At 35.7% G+C, this 15,548-nt stretch overlaps 1 long non-coding RNA gene and 1 pseudogene across 1 annotated transcript; one reads left to right on the top strand and one right to left on the bottom strand.

Annotated features, from left to right (window-relative positions):
• Positions 1–15,548, top strand: part of LOC126632511 (uncharacterized) — a 56,005-nt pseudogene that overhangs the window by 5,837 nt on the left and 34,620 nt on the right.
• Positions 5,435–7,617, bottom strand: LOC126633439 (uncharacterized). Its single transcript, XR_007627055.1, has 3 exons — positions 7,317–7,617; positions 6,014–6,084; positions 5,435–5,916 (listed from the first exon to the last, which is right to left on the bottom strand). It is a non-coding gene; the product is annotated as an uncharacterized LOC126633439 (long non-coding RNA).

Below are 15,548 nucleotides of genomic sequence, written 5' to 3'. Positions count from 1 at the left end.
TAAAACTTATTGCTGTTGTCAGGAATCGAACCAGGGTCACCCGGCTAACAGGTAGAAATACTTACTGGAAAATTTGCATGTCTAATTTAAGTGCCTCCAAAATTTGCACGTCTTAAATACTGCCACTTTTAAGTCCATGACTTCATTTTATACATTATATATTTTACTTTTATATTTAACTACATGCAAAGCTGATGGAAGCTGAAAAAATGGAGAATATCGACCCAATGATATCATCGTTTCAGATAGGTGCATTTTAACTGTCACATCCCAGCCCGGGACGGATCACTTCCCGGGCCCGCTCCACCACCGTAGCACGATATTGTCCGTTTTGGGCTTACCATTCCCTCACGGTTTTTGTTTTTGGGAACTCACGAGCAACTTCCCAGTGGGTCACCCATCCTGGGAGTGCTCTGGCCTCCTACTTGCTCGCCCATCCTGGGAGTGCTCTGGCCTCCTACTCACTTAACTTCGGAGTTCCTACGGAACCCGAAGCCAGTGAGCTCCTAAAAGGTCTCGTGCTAGTTAGGGATAGGAATATACATTTAAGGATCACTCCCCTGGGCGATGTGGGATGTTACAATCCACCCCCCTTAGGGGCCCGACGTCCTCGTCGGCACACCACGGTCAGGGTTAGGCTCTGATACCAAATGTCACATCCCAGCCTGGGACGGATCACTTCCCGGGCCCGCTCCACCACCGTAGCACGATATTGTCCGCTTTGGGCTTACCATTCCCTCACAGTTTTTGTTTTTGGGAACTCACGAGCAACTTCCCAGTGGGTCACCCATCCTGGGAGTGCTCTGGCCTCCTACTCGCTTAACTTCGGAGTTCCTACGGAACCCGAAGCCAGTGAGCTCCCAAAATGCCTCGTGCTAGGTAAGGATAGGAATATACATTTAAGGATCACTCCCCTGGGCGATGTGGGATGTTACATTAACACTTTGATTAATGAGTTAATTTAATGGTGCTTAATTTCAAATACACCTCTTGAGAATTCTAGTGTTTTCACAAAACCCTCTAGATTTAAAAAAACTACACAAAACTCCCCCCATTACATGACCTGTAACATATGAAGAGATGTTTCAATGTGTCGGGAAGTTCGGTATATAACTCGGTATACCAAGTGTAATAACATAATTGATTAGAAATTTGAAAAAAAATATATTTCTAACTAATTATATTATGACATTGGTATATCGACCTATATCTTCAAATACACTAAAAGTTTCATTAATATATGTGCAGAATAAATTAAAATTACAAAAACACCCTCGCAGATTTCAACTAGCGTTTAGTTACATATTTTGATTAAATCAATTAAAATCCCCAAACCCGCTAGAAAAAACAATATATATAAAATCCCCGAACAACTCGGCCAAACCCTAAAAATCCTCGCAAGATGGTTATTAAATCCTAGCCATGCATCATAAAGAAATTGACTTCATATCCCATCATGCTCCTATCCTATGCATGGGATTCTTCAAAACCATTTTCCCACGTTTATGTGGAAAGTATAGTTTTCTTGTTTAATTTAAATAGCAGTCAACGATACTATATTTCATCTTGGGAGAGAAAAACTAAATATAGCATATGAGAGGGGGAAAATAATGATAAATAAATGAAAAAAATAGCATACAGATTTTGAAAGAAATAGTAAAAAGAGCTATAAATAATAATAGGAATTATTACTGGCACTTTACAAATCTCATTTTGGACTCCAAATTTTTTATAATTTGAAAGAAAACTATTGTGAGAAATGTAAAATAAGATTTTTGGAGTGTTAATAACAGTTTTTATTCAATTCAAATTATAACACATGATTCTATAATTTTGGTTATGTTTATGCATTTAATTATTTATTTTGGAGAAGAAAAAAACTTACTATTTACTCTTCGTTTAATTTCCTATAATCAAGGGGAATCAATATCCTCTTCTCCTTCTCTGGACATAGCTGCAAAATTTGGAAAAGAAAACTAATTTACCAGGAGCATAAAGATACCTTACAATGAGTTGACGGTCTTACACCATAAAGATACTTCGAATAAATTAGAATACATATTCTCAAAATATCTTCCAAATTGTTGAGGTCGTTACTCAGTATGTTGTTACCTGGTGTGAAACTAGTTGGTTTAACCCTAGGCTAGGCTCTCGACAAACGAGAATTAACTTAAGTAAATTAGCATTTCTAATGTGTAATAGGTTCGTGTTCAACCTAGACACTTTTATGAGATACGCTTATTATATTATCAGCATGAAAACTAAAAAAATGTAGGGAAAATATGATCAAGTAATTAACATATTTTGAAGACCATCTGTGTTCCCAACAATAAAAAAAATTGAGCCTAATAAGAGCTTTGATTTACTTTGCAACTCGGTTATAGGTGGTCTAGGGATAGACCTTGTTTCTTTTGTCTTAATTAAAAGAAATTTCCATCGAACATGTAATTAGTCATCACTAGTCATCGATATGCTGATATACTGAGTTGGGTGTAAGCTCTAGGCACAGGAAAGAAGATGAACGGATATGAAATGGTTTTCATTTGCAAACCATTACTATTACTTTCTTTGTTGATCGAACGTTTGATTTCTTAGTAGAAAGCAATTGAACGAGCAAACTAAAAAAATAGTATGGAGCTAGGTTGCCAGAGAGGAAGAGAGATGACATGAGATGACATGAAGTTGAATTGAATAGGCATGTATATTGGGTGTTTGTATGCTATGCAACTTTCATGTGCTACAAAAAGTGAAGGGCTTGTTTATGGTTGGAAGATCAATAACGTGATTTCGCAGCATACATGCGTGTGCTGCATTGATATGCCCTACTAAATTCTTGGCCCCTCGTCATATATGTTACATAGACACCATCAGCTTTGTGGTATTTTTTAATGAGGGTCATTACACCCCATTACTCTCACCCACCAACCTCATCTCTTCTGCTCTAATTGCAAAACCTACCAATTTTTCTTTTTTGTTTTTCCAAGATATCCTCACCACTCATGCCAAATTAAGCGATCATCCAACAAATTTTAGCAAATATTCACAGGTCATTACAAGGTTAATTTGAGAAGTGAGAGTCAGGTAATTTGAGAGATGAAAACCTTAAAACCTCTTGCTTCTCTGACACTACCATTTCCCAATTCTAAATCATCTCATACTTTCTTGAGACCATCATCTTTTACTAATTCTATGCAATCTTCACGCCTCACTTTTTCTACTCTCAATTCCTCCCGACTATCGTCCCTGGTAGGATACACTTTCTTCTAAAGCACGAGGGTACCGACTGTCAAGAGGCTACCACCTTTCTCATTCTTGCAAGGATATACATCCTTTTGAAGCACAAGAGGCTACCGACTCTCTTTCTTCTCAATTCCTCCCACCTTCCTCCCGACTCGTCCCTACAATACCTTTCCATATTAAAAAATGATGCTAAAGTCTCTTCTGTTTCAGAAGGAAGTATATATTCTTGCAGGGACAAAAATTGGGAGGAATTGAGTAGAGAGAGTGAGACATGAAAATTGCATAATTAATTAGGAAAAGATGAAGGTCTCAAGAAAGTATGAGATGATTTAGAATTGGGAAATGGTAGTGTTATTATACAGTGTTAGAGAAGCGAGAGGTTTTAAGGTTTATCCCTCAAGTTATCTGACTCTCACTTCTCAAATTAACCTTGTAATGACCTGTGAATATTCGCTAAAATTTGTTGGATGATCGCTTAATTTGGCATGAGTGGTGAGGATATCTTGGTAAAACAAAAAAGAAAACTTGGTAGGTTTTGCAATTAGAGCAGAAAAGATGAGGTTGGTGGGTGAGAGTAATGGGGTGTAATGACCCTCATTAAAAGATACCACAAATTTGATGGTGTCTATGTAACATATACGATGAGGGGCCAAGAATTAATAGGGCATATCAATACAGCACATGCATGTATGCTGCGAAAGAGAATTAGTAAAAGATGTTGGTCTAATGGGAAGATTTAGAATTGGAAATATAATAGTATTATTATATAGTGTTAGAAGCGAGAGGTTTTAGGGTTTTCATCTCTCAAGTTACTTGACTTTAACTTTCCAAATTAACCTTGTAATGACCTATAAATATCCATTAAAATGTGATTGGTGATCGCATAATTTGGCATGAGTGGAGAGGATATCATGGTTAAACAAAAAAATACTTTGTAAGTTTTGCAATTAGAGTAGAAGAGGTAAGGTTGGTGGGTGAGACTAATGGGGTGTAATGACCCTCATTAAAAGATACAACAAAATTGATGGTGTCTATGTAACATATACAAGAAGGAGCTAAGATTTGGTGGGGTATATCAATGTAGTACGTGCATACATGCAGCAAAATCACATTACTGATCTTCCAACTAGGACTTCTCAATACGTATTATTTTGTTGTTTTCTATATCTATTTCTTTATTCACAACCATGCGTTTGAGGTTGGAAAGAGAAAAAGAGCTCAACCTTGTCAGTTGTCACCAACCCAGAAATTAGCCCTTCTTTTTCTATGGCACATGAAAGTTGCATAGTATATAAACCCCCAATAGATATGTCCATTCAATTCAACTTTTTGTCATCTCTTCCTATCTAGTAACATACCTAACTCCATAGTATTTTTTAAATTTGCTTGCTCAATTGCTTTATAGGAAAAAATCAAAGACTCGAAAAAAAAATAAAGTAATAATAATGGTTGCAGATGAAGGCCGTCTCACTTCCGTTCTTCTTTCTTGGGCCATGAGCATGCACCCACCTTAGTATATTAGCATATCGAGAACTAGTGAGTAGCGTGTACTGATGACTAATTACATGTTCGATGAAAATTTCTTTTAATTAAGGTCAATGAAACATGGTCTATCCCTAGACGACCCATAATCAAAACTCATATATCTCGGCTCAATCTTTTTATTTTTGGGCACACAAATTGGTATTAAATATATCAATTATTTGATCATATTTTTCATAAAGTTTTCAATTTTCAAGCTGATAATATAATCAATATTTCTCTCAAAAGTGTCTAGGTTGAACACGAACCTTTTACATATTGAAAATGTTAATTTACTTGTTACCATCCTTTTTTTTTTTTGGGTCAAAGCATAATTAAAAATCAAAAGTTAATTCTCGTTTGTCAAGAGCTCTAGCCTAGCTCTAGCCTAGAGTTTAACCAACTGCTTTCACACCCATCCGAAGTAACGACCTCAAGAATATAGTAGATATATTGAGAATATGTATTATAATTTATTGCAAGGTATCTTTATGGTGTGACATGGTCAACTTATTGGAAGATATCTTTATTCTCCAAGTGAATTAGATTTTTTTTTTCTTTCAAATTTTGTGACTGTGAGAATAGGGCATTGATTCCCCTCAATTATATGAAATTAAACATAGAGTAAACGGTAATTTTTTTTCTTCAAAATAAATAATTAAATGCATAAACATAACCAAATTATAGAATCACGTGTTATAAATTTGAATTGAATAATAACTATACTTGTTTGTGTTTTGAATAATTGTTATCTGAACTGTTATTAACTCTCAAAAAATATCATTTTACGCTCCACAAGTATATATTCTATTTAACTACAGAAAGTTTCAAGTGCAAAACAAGATTTGTGGTCACACATCCCGACCCGTAATATCCATTTGGACACGCGAATCGAGCTGTGCTGACCGACATCCTAAAGGTGACCAAGCCATTAAGTGATGATGATGTCGGAAGTACTATTAATTTAAACTTAAGGCAACTAATTCTAAAGTGCGCATGTGAGCGTGATCGACCTATTCACATAAGTGATGTTCAGAGCATAAGTAAATTTCTCTAAAATAATAATAAGAACATTTATACCGAGATGAGAAGTCTCCCACATAACAGGTTTTACCAGCAATCATCGTCGTCACAAAACTCTTTGCCACTAATATCCTGGAAATGAGAAAAACAAATGTGAGTGGGATTGAAAAATAAAATTTTGTAGACCATTTTCGAAAATGTGTAACCCCACTGTAAAACAAGTACATACCTCTTAAAAATACTATAATAATAGTATGTAATAGGTAATCTGCAACACAAGTGAATCAAAAGATGTAGACCCTACAACAAGGTATCTCAATATCAAATCTTAATTCATTATCACAATAAATCAATGTTCATTAATTTATATAGACACAATTCCATTGCAAAGATATTCATGAAACAGGTTGGGTGTAGGTTTTATATTTTGGTATTACATCACGTGAGTTGCGCTAGTCGTATCACGTACGAGCCTAAAACATCACACAAAAGGACAAGCTGGTACCTAATTTTGGATCTAAAGCGAATGTAATAGTGCATTTGAACTACATGTGAAGGTACTCATTGGCCCACAACAATGCAAATAATTAAGAGACACCGTGCAAATATATAATAATGCGAAGATAAAACGCAAGAATGTTACGCCACAAGTTCATGCTCACAAATTATATTATAAACATAAAGTGTATGAAAAGTCCATTTATAAGAATAAACATAGCATGTTATCATAGTATATAAAAACGGTTGTCGAGAAAAAAATCACACACACATATATATATATATATATATATATATATATATATATATATAAATATATACACGGGTAAAAATGAAAAGACTCACAAGTCCATGTAAATCATAACTGCCTAACTATTCTGCCCGCGGTACTTCTCCGGGCTCTCCTCTCCAACACAGAAAATTACTACACTAATTATTAAACTAATAATAATTAATGTAATAAACCTAATTTCCTTTAGTCCGCTCGAGAACAGAATTTCCGCTGGAATATTCCAAATTAACACAACAGTCATTTCTCAACCATTTTATGCACAAGACGTATCAACACGTTTATACCACTTTGGGGACCAACGGTTGGCCGAAGGTGCTCGGAAAATGGCCTATAAGCCACTGCCAAATTCGAACTTTCTAGATCGAGGGATATTCGAACATGCAAGTTCAATTCTGTAGTCTAGGGGTTGTGGGAAGTCGTCTTACACCAACAAATCCCTACATTTATATGCAAAATATTATTTTTGTAAAATCATTAATTTTCCTTTACAATTTGCATAGAATTAATTGTGTACATTAAACATTCAATAAGGGCGTTTTAGGCATCCGAAAAATTTTAAATGGGTAAAGTCGAACATAATTAATGTATTGCTTATGTAGAGTTTAGTTAATGGGTTTATTCGAGCAAAAAATTTACGTCGGATTTTATGCGGAGAAAATTAAGTTCTTCAGTAAAAACAAGCATGCTTGCTAAGAATATTCACAGAATACTCGAGAGGGAGTTTGAGAGTGAGAAACGAAACCTTACGGAGACGATTCAGTTGCTTGGATTTCGATAATATTAAGAACGAAATTTTCGTTTTCCTCCGAGTGTGACAGACCAATAAGTTGCAGAGACTCCCAGGTAGTTATGAGAGCGTTTGCTGGGTCCTGGTGGAGTTTTGATGTGGCGGTGGTATTTTGTGGTGTTTGGCCGAGAAGACGAGAGTGAAAGGTTGAGAGAGAGCTACGGAAGAGAGTTTGAGAGGTGAGAGAGAGATGTTAAGGTTGACGTTTGATGGAGTTGATAGAAAAATTTGAGAGGTGAGAGAGAGATGTTGGTGGGATGTTTGGTTGACGTTTGATGGAATTGAAGGAGAAATTTTTTATTATTGTGATTGGACACAGGTTTTTATATAAACAGTAAAAAATTATATTTTTTAATATACTTATTTTATTATTTATATAATAACACGATATATGTCAAATTGTATTCTATTCATATTAAAAAATATCTCGATTTATGGATGAGTGCAATGAGATGGAGAGAAGTAGTTGGACAGAAAAGAGTGTATTTAAAATAATGGAAAAGAAATGATTCATCTTCGAATTGATGGATGAGTGTAATGAGATAGAGAGAGGTAGTAGGAGAGAAAAGAGTATTTAAAATAATGGAAAAGAAATTATTGATGTCCTTGGTCTGCAGAAAGGCCATAAGACAGACAAGACAGGGCAGTGGCACGCACTGCACAAGGCCCTCTCTTGGTCCCATCAGTTAACAGTTAAATTTTTCACAATTTTAAGTATAATGTGTCCGTTAAAATTTTAAATTGAATTCCGTTTACGATCATATGTTTGTAAAAATATGTATTATTCATAATTAATAAAAGTAAAGTAAAAAAGTAAAAAGAAAATTAAGGTCTACATGCAAAGCTTACATGGTATCTTAGAAGTATTTTAATAATTTCACTACTATTAAAAATAAAATTTAAGAAATTTTGAAACAAAATGTTATATGTAAAGTGCCAATAACAATTCTTATTATTATGTTTAGGTCTTTCTTACTCGTTCTTTTATATCTTTCAAAATCTGTATGCTGTTTTTTTATTTCTTTTTCAAGATTTTTTTCCTCACATGCCATATTTAATTTTTCACCCTCAGCATAAAATAGGGAATTTTAATGAAAAATTAGCAATACTGTTTATTATAACGAAAAATGTCACAGCTCGTCCCTAAAATTTTATATCGGGAACATGAAATAACAGAATTACCCTTGACGGGTATTAAGGTATGTGTGTGACATTATTTAGACTTAAATTTCTTCAACTTTGGAATTTGCTTATGTGGGATTGTTTGTGTAGTTAGGGAACTAGGAAGAGAAATGGATGGTGAGGATTTGTGTTGGACCACACAACACACACACACACACTCCATGTTCCTTCATTCACCCCGTGTCTCTCTCTCTCTCTCTCTCCTCCCTCACGGCTCTCTCTCACTCTCTCCCTCTCGAATTGTACGGCCACACCCAAGAACCCTCTAAACTTCACGGATCGAAGCTAAAAAGGTATGGTTCTTCATCCTTTCGTCGTCCTGAGTTGAATGGTGCTAATTTTAGGTAATGAAACCTTCAAAATCACGTGAAACCCGAACCCTCATTTTATGTCACTATTCATGCAAACGTGATATGTTGCATTTCAGGGAATTCTAAGCTTATAGTGAGCTTAGTGAAGTCCCAAGGAAGCTTGGAGTGCTTCGTTTGAAGGTTTTGGACGTCCGGATCACTAGGTTCAACTTTGGCCGGTTTTTCTTAGAATTTTCCGGTGAGATTTAGTTGTTTTTAGAGCCTTAAAGTAGTATATTGTGAAACTACATGCTTGGGGCTTCATTTTGATATAAAATTCGAAGAAAACGGTTGAGAAACGAAGGAGAACTAGCGTTTTAAAAACTTGCCCAGATTCCGGCCGCCGGAAAAACCAGTCCGGCGAGCCAAGGAAGATGATGCGCGTGGGGGGGGGCGCGTGTCCCCGTGCCTGCCCTGGCACGTGGGGGCGCGTGCCACGTCAAAAAATTATTTTAAAATTTCTCGACGTCTGTGACGTCGAGTAGGTCGATGTGGTATATTCACATACCCAAATTGAGCACCGTATGAGAAGTTATTTCGAATTATTGGTTATGTGTGTTAATTAACGTTTCTATAGTTGTTTCGCATATAGGTGACACTTATCCCGAGGACGAGCGCATCTAGGGACGTCACGGGGGTTACGACCCATCGACTTACCAGTGAATGGGCAGTTTTGTTTTCGTATTACCTATATACTACTGTTTTTCCCAGAAAATGAATTTATATGAAAATACGTTTTTAAATGCCATGCATACATATGATAAGATATTTGAATTGATAATTGATGCATATATATATGAATTGGCGTTGTGGACGCACATGTGAGTTTTATGTTATTCATACGATTTATTTTATGTGATTTGCATTGAAAGCTCATAACATGCACCCTTGGTGTTAGTGCTTATATTATTCACCGCACCGCACGCCCGCCTTGGATCCAAGTAGGTGAATGTCGTACAGACCATGTGAGGGTTCCGACATGCTAGTCGTATAGATCGTTGAGGTGATTCCGACTAGTGGGGGACCTTAGTTTATGTGCGCTGATGATTGATGAGAGAAGCACTAGAGCATATTCTTACACCTTTCCATCGTACAGACTACTTTATGTAGTTCCGAGTGACGTGCAGAGTAGGGCCGTATAGGTCACTGTGGTGACTCCGGCTGGGGGGAATATTGAGCTAGAATTAGCCGTACAGGACCACTGTAGGGTCTCCGGTTATTTCATTATACCATCTGTCATATTGATGCATCCATGTTTTTAATCATTGACATTATTGCTGGCATAATTACTGGTTTTTGATAAAATTGATGCTTCGAGAAATTTGAGTAAATATTATGCTACTATGTTATTTTCTTGGAAAGTATACAGGTTTTACAGTGAGGGGTTAGAAATGTTTTAAATGAAATGTTTTGGAAAATCTTTGGTTTTACTGACCCACTCAACTTTGTTTTGCGCCCCTCCAGGTTCTAGTTAGCAGTTGGTGGCTTACGAGGTTCTCTTCGGCGTTCTGACAGACGTTCTGCATGTAGGACTCACCTGCAGGTGTTGTACTTTTAATTATAATCCTACTTGACTGCACCTAGTATCTATGCTCTGAATTCGTGTGTTTTACCTTATAAATCACTCTATTATGCTAGTAGGATCACTGCTAGTGGATTGGTTTAAATTCCCTCATATTCCTCATATCTCTTGCTTCCGTGTCGCACTTATGGCTACGTCACACTCACGTGACGGCCAGCACGCCTTGATTCTAGAATCGGGGTTTGTAAAAAAATAATATTTTTTTACTAAAAAAGCAATCATGATACAATTCACTTAATCATTTATTTTATCGTTATCGTTAAAATTCAAAAATTTTAAACAATTTTTTTTTTAATTTTCCTTATAAAATATAGTATGGGTCGACAGCTATTTAAATTAAACAAGAAAACTATACGGTATACATTGCCCGTAAACGTAGGAAAATGGTTTTGAAGAATCCCTATGTATAGGATAGAGGCTTGATGGGATATGAAGTCAGAAGTTGTTTGTGATGCATGGCAAGGATTTAATAACGACCCTGAGTGCATTTTTTGGGTTTGGCCGAGTAGTTTGGGGATTTTACATAATTTTCAATCAATTCCAGATACTTTTGGCGAATCATCTATAACTTTAAGTTTTTTGCTAGTATTAATTAATTTAATAAAATGCACTAAAATAACGGCATCTATTTTTAGGGTAGAGCTCAAAATAGTTAGGCCATCTCAAACCGAAAAGTCCAGAGGGTCAGAGGGCCAAAAATCGTCTCCAACCGAGGGCTAGGTCAGAGAGCTGTGAATCTAAAAGGGCCAAAGGGCTGGAGGGCTGGCCAGAAAAACTGGTATTGCTGTCGGTTATAACTGATAGGAATGCTTTGATTTTTTTTTTACAGTTTTATTATTATTTTTTATTTACAAAATTTTCCTATAACTTCTATTTTTCATTTTTTTAATTCTATTTTTTTCCTATAACTTTTATTTTACAAAATTTGTTTCATATATTTTTTTTAAATTTCATTTTTTCCTATAACTTCTATTTCACAAAATTAGTTTCATTTTATTTTAAATTCTATTTTTTTCTTATAACTTCTATTTCACAAAATTTGTTTCATATTTTTTTTAATTCTATTTTTTTCCTATAACTTCCTAAACCATCATACAACATTAAATTAAATTAAGTAACATGAAACAACATTAAAAAATATGAAACAATAGTAAATAACATTAACCAACATAAAAATTATACAACATAAAAAATATTTAACAAAATGAAACTTAAACAACATTTAAGTTGTAGTTTTTAAATAATAAATTATGTTTGACCTTATGGCCCTCTAGCTCTTGGTTGGAGACGGTTTTTTGTGACAGGGTTAAAACGAGTCATCTGGCCTTTTGGCCTTTTGTAAATACAATTCTAAAGTCCATAAAAATACCTCTATTAATTCTCATAAATATCCAATTTCTAAGAACCCAACTACTAGGTGATTGCTGAAATAGTGGAATTAAAAAATAAAAGGAAAATTAATGAAAATGAAAACTCTAATAATTCTCAGAAATATCCAATTTCTTTTTATTTCTTTCAAAATCTGTGTGCTATTTTTTATTTCTTTTTCTTTCTTTTTTCCCTCGTATGCCATATTTAGTTTTTCTCTCCCAATATGAAAAATAGTATGGTCGACTGCTATTTAAATTAAACAAGAAAACTATACTTTCCCCATAAACGTACGATAATGGTTTTGAAGAATCCCATGCATGGGATTGGAGCATGTTGGGATACGAAGTCACAATTATCTATAACTGGCGGTTTAAAAATCGACAAAAAACGTATATTACTGTCGGATTTTAAGTAAAATTCGACAGAAAATGGATGCAATGGTGGATATAATAAGCGACAGAATTGCCTGCTTTAGGAAATGAATTTTCCGACAAAAAATACTCTAAAACCGACAGAAAATCTAAAACCGTCACGAATTCTGTCGGATATAACCGAGAGAAAATTTATTAATAAGAATAAATAAAAGCATTATTGTCAGATAAAACTGATAGAAAATATATTAATAATTAAAAATTATATATAAACAACCACTTTATGCATTTTCCATATCCCCTGCATTCACTGCATTTTCCATATTCACAGCAAGATCAGACATTCACATTCCATTAGAATCACTCAATCACAGCATCGTTTGTTTCTACTTGCACACATTGACATTCCATTAGAATCACTCAATCACAGCAAGCATTGCTCATTCAATTGAATCTCTCCCTGAAATCGAATGAAAATCGAAATACTTACAGTGTTGATGAGATCTATGATAATGGAGAGCTCCTGGTGCGCCAGCTGCAAGTTCTCCACCATGCTCTGCCATTGTTGTAAAATCAAATAGTTATACCTCAAAAAGCACCACTGCAAATAGCATAAGAAAATCGAAATTAACCCTAAAGAAATTGGGGGATAAGATATAAAAAGGGAATACCTTTCGGCCATTTGAGTTATTGGTAAAAAAACCCAACAAAGCAAAAGCCTCTAACTCCAAAGACTGTTGTGGGATTTTGAAGAGAGCAAGAGAGAGAGAAAATATCAAAAGAAATGAAGCAAGAGGGGGGAACTAAAAGGGGGAAGAAGAAGAAGAAGCAGTAGCAAAAACAAAGTAGAGGAAGAAGAAATAAGGGGAAAAAAGGACGATTGAATTGAGAGTAATGGAAGAAATTTGTACTTCACTGACATGTAGAAAAGCTCGGATCTTTGAAGTGAAACGAAGACGATGAGTGGGTTCTCAAGAAGATAGTTACCACCTAGCTTCGAACTTAACGACATTCGCCATAATTCGTCGCTGTGATGACATGCATGCACAAATTCAAAACAAAGATTAAACCCCAGAGATTTTCGACATAATACTCATCACAAATGGATTAGAACCCACACAACCAAGAGAGGAAAATAATTCATACCTGAGATGGAGTTCGAGAGAGCTTCAGCTCTCGGCGTTAATGGCAGAGCACACGGTGATGCATTGATGATACATGCAACGCTGCTGGTTGATTCCCCATGTCCCAATGGTTCGAGGTTCAGATTTTTTAGGGTTGATTTGGTCAAAATTGAGAGGAATGGTGGGGGTTCCTTCTCGGAGCTTAGAGAGAGGGAGAGTGTCGAGAGTTAGAGTTAGGTTTCAGAAAAATGAAGGAGAGGAGTGGGGCCGGATGTGAGTATAAGAAAATTTTCATTACTGTCGGTTATAAGAAAATTTTCATTTTTGTCGATTATAACCGACAGAAACATTTTTTAAAATATAAACCGACAAAAAATTTTCATTCCTGTCGGTTATAACCGACAGAACAAAAATGGCGGAAAAATTCCCCCCAAACTTTTAAATTCCCTCCCAAAATATTTAATTCCCCCCTAAAATTTTGTTACGGTTTTAAAAAATAAAATAATAATTGTTTGGTTTAATAAATAAATAAATAATATGTATTTAAGTAGAATACGTTTTCAAAAATTAAATAAATAATTGTTTTTTTTTTGTCGAAAATAAATAATTGTTTGGTTTAATAGATAATAACCCATGTAAAATATGCAATAAAGAAACAAAAAGATAATTGTACAATGAAAATGTCATCACACAAACTAAATATTGTCTAATCAATACTCGAAAAACATAAATAAAAATTTATCACAAATTAATTTTCACACTTCAAAATTTAGTCAAATTTAACGGAGATATACATTCTACGAAACTATAAGAATGCAATGAACGAATTAATGCTAAGAGATTAGGTAAAGGAACAAAAGTTTTCGTCGGTTATAAACAAAAAATCACAATTTAACGGTTATTTTAGCTCTGGTTTTGATAATTTTTTTACAGCTGTTGATGCACAAAATCAGAGGGGTCTTGGAACAACATAAATCCGACCGTGAATCTGCAAGAAAGTAAAGAACACAAGATGTATCGTGGTTCACCCTAATGTTTGGGCTACGTCCACACTGATGTTGATTGTATTTCTCTGTAACTGTATCTATGGACTACAAGCTCAAGGGGAGTCCTCTTGAGGAAGAGAGTGTTGTTGTGTTTGTGAGGGTATTGCCCTCTGTTGGGTTCACAGAGTCCCTTTTGTGAGGGGGGAGGAGTCCCCTTTTATAAAATAAGGGGCTCCTCATTTTACGTAATTATGGGCTAGGTAATGGGGCCCAAATGTTGAGGCCCAATGTGTCAAAGTCTGGGGCCAAATATGTGTGGTACCAACAGTAGTCCCTCAAGTCTTCAGTCAAGAGAGTCTTTTGGCTAGAGACTTGAAATTTAGTCCATGTGTGGGCCGAAATAACTAGATGTCGTCTAGAACTGATACTCGATATGAGGCGGTGCTCAATTTGAAATGATGCTCAACTAGAAGTAGCACATGTTGCGAGGTTGCTAGGCTTGTGGCTTATGTTGCCTTGGTTGGCTCAGCTTGACGCGTTGAAGGTGAGTAAGTCCCTTTTATAGAATAAGAGCTCGCTCCTCAATACATAAATGATGGGCTAGAGTTGATGCTCGCGGCGATGCGGTTGCTCAGCAGGCGGCGATGCTCTCTAATGATGGTGAGGGCGTCTCATTTATAGAATAAGGGTTCGCTCCTCAATACATGAATAATGAGTGCTCTTTAATGAAAGTGAAGGAGTCCCTTTTATAGAATAAGGGCTCGCTCCTCATACATGAATAATGGGTGCTCTCTAATGAAAGTGAGGGAGTCCCTTTTATAAAATAAGGGTTCGCTCCTCAGTACATAAATAATGGGCTAAGTCCTCCAAGTATTTTTCATGAGGCCTAGTTAGTGTGTGGTACATAGTGTAGTCCCCAAGTCTTTAGTCAATAGAGTCTGTTAGTTGGAGAATTGAAATTCAATCTATGTATGGGCCGAAGTAGCGGTTGTTTGGAGGCAGTCTTTGTATACCATGCACTGAAGCTTTGAAGCTGGAGCTTTTGTAAATGAAGCTTTTGAAGTCGGAGCTTTGTAAATGAAGCTTTCGACGCTGGAGCACTCGAAGCTGAAGCTATGTAAATGAAGATTTTGAAGCTGATTGACATGAGTGATGCTCATGAATGTTTATGTATGATTGACATGAGTGATGCTCATGTATAATTTTGGAGTACTGGAAGTA

Source organism: Malus sylvestris, chromosome 8, assembly GCF_916048215.2.
Source record: "Malus sylvestris chromosome 8, drMalSylv7.2, whole genome shotgun sequence".
NCBI lineage: Eukaryota > Viridiplantae > Streptophyta > Magnoliopsida > Rosales > Rosaceae > Malus > Malus sylvestris.
This window is presented reverse-complemented; position numbering and strand designations above follow the sequence as displayed.